The 6,398-nt window shown below is 42.0% G+C and overlaps 1 non-coding gene across 1 annotated transcript; it reads right to left on the minus strand.

Moving 5' to 3' along the window:
• Positions 1-2,864: 2,864 nt before the first annotated feature.
• Positions 2,865-2,972, minus strand: LOC130932212 (small nucleolar RNA R71). The gene has a single exon (XR_009067373.1). It is a non-coding gene; the product is annotated as a small nucleolar RNA R71 (small nucleolar RNA).
• Positions 2,973-6,398: the final 3,426 nt, after the last annotated feature.

The raw sequence follows: 6,398 nt of genomic DNA on the forward strand, positions 1-6,398 counted from the left end.
TCTTATGTATTTTCAACGGTGGAGTTTCTACACACCATAGATTAAGGTGTGGAGCTCTGCTATACCTCGAGTATTAATGCAATTACTATTGTTCTTCTATTCAATTCCGCTTGTTCTTGTTCCAAGATATCACTTGTTCTTCAACTTGATGAATGTGATGATCCGTGACACTCATCATCATTCTCACCTATGAACGTGTGACTGACAACCACCTCCGTTCTACCTTAGATTAGGTGAATATCTCTTGGATTCCTGATACACGATGCATGGTTGATCGCCTGACAAACGAGCCAGCCATTCCGTGAGATCAGAGTCTTCATGGTATAGGCAAGAACTGATGGCGGCATTCAAGAGAATCCGGAAGGTCTAACCTTGTCTGTTGTATTCTGAGTAGGATTCAATGATTGAATGACTGTGACGTGCTACAAACTCCTGAGGGCGGGGCGTTAGTGACAGACGCAAAAAAATCACTGGATTCTATTCCGGCCTGATCGAGAACCGACAGATGGATAGCCGTGCCGTGACAGGGTGCGTTGAACATTTCCACTGAGAGGATGGGAGGTAGCCACTGACAACGGTGAAACCCTTGCATAAGCTTGCCATGGAAAGGAGTAAGAAGGATTGGATGAAGACAGTAGGAAAGCAGAGAGACGGAAGGGACCAAGCATCTTCATACGCTTATCTGAAATTCCTACCAATGAATTACATAAGTATCTCTATCTCTATCTTTATGTTTTATTCATCATCTATACCCATTTGAGTCTGCCTGACTAAGATTTACAAGGTGACCATAGCTTGCTTCATACCAACAATCTCCGTGGGATCGACCCTTACTCGCGTAAGGTTTATTACTTGGACGACCCAGTGCACTTGCTGGTTAGTTGTGCGAAGTTGTAGTGATCACAATTTCGCCCACCAAGTTTTTGGCGCCGTTGCCGGGGATTGTTTCGTGTATGGACAACTGACGGTTCATCTTGTTGCTTAGATTAGGTATTTTTCAGAATTTCTTTAAAAATGAATTCTAGAGTTTCATGAAGATCTGTTGAAATCTGGCTGGCTGAGAAGCCATGTCTAATCTTATTGGACCGAGGTTTTAACTTATCATCGCAAGAGCTTGTTGATTTCTATCAATCTTGCTATTGGAGCAATGATCTGCTAAGGCTTGGCTGGCCATTGGCCATGTCTAATGTTTTGGACCGAAGCTTTCTTTGAAAGCTTGGCTGGCTGTGAAGCCATGTCTAATTCCTGGACCGGAGTCTTAGACTAGCATTGCAATGATTCCTGGAATTCAAATTAAGAATTCTGAAACCTTTATTTTCTATTTTCATATAATTTTCGAAAAAGCACAAAAAAATTACAAAACCATAAAAACCAAAAAAAGATTTTATGTTTCTTGTTGAGTCTAGTGTCTAATTTTAAGTTTGGTGTTTTGCATGCATTGTTTATTTGATCTTGGTTCTATTTTCAAGTCAATAGTACAGGGAACTGAAGATTCAGAACATGCAGCAGAGGAATTACACAGAAAAAGCTGGGCGTTCAAAATGCCCAGTGAAGAAGGACAGACTGGCGTTTAAACGCCAGCCAGGGTGCCTGGTTGGGCGTTTAACGCCCAAAAAGGTAGTGCATTGGGCGTTAAACGCCAGAATGTGCACCATTCTGGGCGTTTAACGCCAGGATGGCACAAGGGGGAGGATTTTGTTTTCAAAATCAATTTTTTTTCAAGTTTTCAAAGTTTTTCAAAATCAGATCTTTTTCAAATCATATCTTTTCAATCAAATGTTTTCAAAATCAATTTCTTTCCTTTTTCAAAGATACTTGATAACAATTAATGATTTGATTGAACATTTTAAGTATGTTGCCTTTTCTGTTGAGAAAGGTTTAATGTTTGAATCATATCTTTTCTTGTTAGGCAAGTCATTAATTTTTAAAATCAAATCTTTTTTTTTAATTGTTTTCAAATCATATCTTTTTAATCACATCTTTTTCAAAACAGTTTTTAATCATATCTTTTTTATTTCTAATTTCAAAATCTTTTTCAAAAATTACTTGATCTCTTTCTCACTCTTGATTTTCGAAAATCAAATTAAAGTTTTTCAAAATGTTTTTAAAATCTTTTTAATTAATTTTCGAAAATTTCTTCCCCTCTTCTCACATCCTTCTATTTATGGAGTACCACTCCTTCTCAATGCACAATTCGAACTCTATCTGACTAAGTTCGAATTCTTCTCCTTCTTCCTTCTATTTTTCTTCTTCTCTGACACCTCAAGGAATCTCTATACTGTGACATAGAGGATTCCACATTTTCTTGTTCTCTTCTCTTTCATATGAGCAGGAACAAAGACAAAAGCATTCTTGTTGAAGCTGACCCTGAACCTGAAAGGACCTTGAAGCGAAAGCTAAGAGAAGCTAAGGCACAACTCTCTGTAGAGGACCTAACAAAAATCTTCAAAGAAGAAGACATGGCAGCCGAAAACAACAACAATGCAAACAATGCAAGGAAGGTGCTGGGTGACTTTACTGCACCTACTCCCGACATCTATGGGAGAAGCATCTCTATCCCTGCCATTGGAGCAAACAACTTTGAGCTTAAGCCTCAATTAGTTTCTCTAATGCAACAGAATTGCAAGTTCCATGGACTTCCATTGGAAGATCCTCATCAGTTCTTAGCTGAATTCTTGCAAATCTGTGACACTGTCAAGACTAATGGGGTTGACCCTGAGGTCTACAGACTTATGCTATTCCCTTTTGCTGTAAGAGACAGAGCTAGGACATGGTTGGACTCACAACCTAAAGAAAGCCTGGACTCATGGGAAAAGCTAGTCAATGCCTTCTTGGCAAAGTTCTTTCCACCTCAAAAATTGAGTAAGCTTAGAGTGGAAGTCCAAACCTTCAGACAGAAGGATGGAGAATTCCTCTATGAAGCTTGGGAAAGATACAAACAATTGATCAGAAAATGTCCTTCTGACATGCTTTCTGAATGGAGCATCATAGGTATTTTCTATGATGGTCTCTCTGAACTATCCAAGATGTCTTTGGATAGCTCTGCTGGAGGATCTCTTCATCTGAAGAAGACGCCTACAGAAGCTCAAGAACTAATTGAAATGGTTGCAAATAACCAATTCATGTACACTTCTGAAAGGAATCCTGTGAACAATGGGACAAATCAGAAGAAAGGAGTTCTTGAGATTGATACTCTGAATGCCATTCTGGCTCAGAACAAGATATTGACTCAACAAGTCAATTTGATTTCTCAAAGTCTGTCTGGAATGCAAAATGCACCAAGCAGTACTAAGGATGCTTCATCTAAAGTAGAAGCTTATGATCCTGAGAACCCTTCAATGGAAGAGGTGAATTACCTAGGAGAACCCTATGGAAACACCTATAATTCTTCATGGAGAAATCATCCAAATTTCTCATGGAAGGATCAACAGAGACCTCAACAAGGTTTCAACAACAATAATGGTGGAAGAAACAGGTTTAGCAATAGCAAGCCTTTTCCATCATTTTCTCAGCAACAGACAGAGAATTCTAAGTAGAACCCCTCTGACTTAGGAACTATGGTCTCTGATCTAATCAAAACCACTCAAAGTTTCATGACTGAAACAAGGTCCTCCATTAGGAATTGGAGGCACAAGTTGGACAGCTGAGCAAGAAAGTTACTGAACTCCCTCCTAGTACTCTCCCAAGCAATACAGAAGAAAATCCAAAAGGAGAGTGCAAGGCCATCAGCATGGCCGAACTTGGAGAGGATGAAGAGGCAGTGAACGCCACTGAGAAAGACTTCAATGGGCGTGCACTGACCTCCACTGAGTTCCCCAATGAGGAACCATGGGAATCTGAGGCTCAAAATGAGACCATAGAGATTCCATTGGACTTGCCTCTGCCTTTCATGAGCTCTGATGAGTATTCCTCCTCTGAAGAGGATGAGTATGTCACTGAAGAGCAAGTTGCTAAATACCCTGGAGCAATCATGAAGCTAAATGACAAGTTATTTGGAAATGAGACTTGGGAGGATGAACCCCCTTTGCTCACCAAAGAATTGGATGACTTGTCTAGGCAGAAATTACCTCAAAAGAGGCAGGACCCTGGGAAGTTCTCCATACCTTGTACCATAGGCACCATGACCTTCAAGAAGGCTCTGTGTGACTTAGGGTCAAGTGTAAACCTCATGCCTCTCTCTGTAATGGAGAAGCTAGGGATCTTTGAGGTGCAAGCTGCAAGAATCTCACTAGAGATGGCAGACAATTCAAGAAAACAAGCTTATAGACTTGTAGAGGATGTTTTGGTGAAGATTGAAGACCATTACATCCCTGCTGATTTCATAGTCCTAGAGACTAGGAAGTGCATGGATGAATCCATCATCCTTGGCAGACCCTTCCTAGCCACAGCAAAGGCTGTGATTGATGTTGATGGAGGTGAACTGATCATTCAAGTGAATGAAGAATCCTTTGTGTTTAAGGCTCAAGGATATCCCTCTGTCACCATGGAGAGGAAGCATGAAGAGCTTCTCTCAAATCAGAGTCAAACAGAGTCCCCACAGTCAAACTCTAAGTTTGGTGTTGGGAGGCCACAACCAAACTCTAAGTTTGGTGTTGAACCCCCACATTCAAACTCTAAGTTTGGTGTTGGGAGGTTCCAACATTGCTCTGAGCATTTGTGAGGCTCCATAAGAGACCTCTGTCAAGCTACTGACACTAATGAAGCGCTTGTTGGGAGGCAACCCAATGTTATATTTTATCTATTTTCCTTTGTTATTTTATGTTTTCTGTAGGTTGATGATCATGAGAAGTCACAAAATCAATTGAAAAAGCAAAAACAGAATGAAAAACAGGAAGAAAAACAGCACACCCTGGAGGAAGACCTTGCTGGCGTTTAAACGCTAGTGAGAGTAGCAGTTGGGCGTTTAACGCCCAGTCTGGCACCATTCTGGGCGTTTAACGCCAGAAAGGGGCACCAGACTGGCGTTAAACGCCAGGAAAGGGCAAGAACCTGGCGTTAAACGCCAGAAATGGGCACCAGCCCGGCGTTTAACGCCAGAATTGGCTCAAAACGCAATTTTGCATGCCATTTGGTGCAGGGATGACTTTTCCTTGACACCTCAGGATCTGTGGACCCCACAGGATCCCCACCAACCCCACCACTCTCTCTCTTCTTCCCCATTCACCAATCACCTCAATACCTCTTCCCCAAAAACCCTTCACCCATCAAATCCCATCTTCTCTTCACCACTCACATCCATCCTCCACAAAACCCCACCTACCTCACCCTTCAAATTCAAACCACTTTCCCTCCCAAACCCACCCATACATGACCGAACCATGAGCCCCCCTCTCCTATATAAACCCTTCTTCATCCCTTCACTTTCACACAACCTAAACACCACTTCTCCCCCTCTTTGGCCGAACACAAAGCCATTCCCTTCTTCCTCATTTCTTCTTCTTCTATTCTCTTCTTTCTTCTTTTGCTCGAGGACGAGCAAACCTTTTAAGTTTGGTGTGGTAAAAGCATTGCTTTTTATTTTTCCATAACCATTTATGGCATCCAAGGCCGGAGAAACCTCTAGAAAGAGGAAAGGGAAGGCAAAAGCTTCCACCTCCGAGTCATGGGAGATGGAGAGATTCATCTCAAGGGTGCATCAAGACCACTTCTATGAAGTTGTGGCCTTGAAGAAGGTGATCCCCGAGGTCCCTTTTTCACTCAAAAAGAGTGAATATCCGGAGATCCGACATGAGATCCGAAGAAGAGGTTGGGAAGTTCTTACCAACCCCATTCAACAAGTCGGAATCTTAATGGTTCAAGAGTTCTATGCCAATGCATGGATCACCAAGAGCCATGATCAAAGTGTGAACCCGAACCCAAAGAATTGGCTTACTATGGTTCGGGGGAAATACTTAGATTTTAGTCCGGAAAATGTGAGGTTGGCATTCAACTTGCCTATGATGCAAGAAGATGAACATCCTTACACAAGAAGGGTCAACTTTGATCAAAGGTTGGACCAAGTCCTCACTGCCATTTGTGAAGAGGGCGCCCAATGGAAGAGAGATTCAAGAGGGAAGCCGGTTCAATTGAGAAGGCATGACCTCAAGCCCATAGCTAGAGGATGGTTGGAGTTTATCCAACGCTCAATCATTCCCACTAGCAACCGGTCCGAAGTGACTCTAGACCGGGCCATCATGATTCATAGCATCATGATTGGAGAAGAAGTGGAAGTTCATGAGGTTATAGCTCAAAAACTCTATAAGGTGGCGGACAAGTCCTCTACCTTGGCAAGGTTAGCCTTTCCTCATCTCATTTGTCACCTCTATTATTCAGTTGGAGTTGACATAGAGGGAGACATCCTCATTGATGAGGATAAGCCATCACTAAGAAAAGGATGGAGCAAACAAGAGACCCCTCTC

Source organism: Arachis stenosperma, chromosome 5 (genome assembly GCF_014773155.1).
Source record: "Arachis stenosperma cultivar V10309 chromosome 5, arast.V10309.gnm1.PFL2, whole genome shotgun sequence".
Classification (NCBI taxonomy): domain Eukaryota; kingdom Viridiplantae; phylum Streptophyta; class Magnoliopsida; order Fabales; family Fabaceae; genus Arachis; species Arachis stenosperma.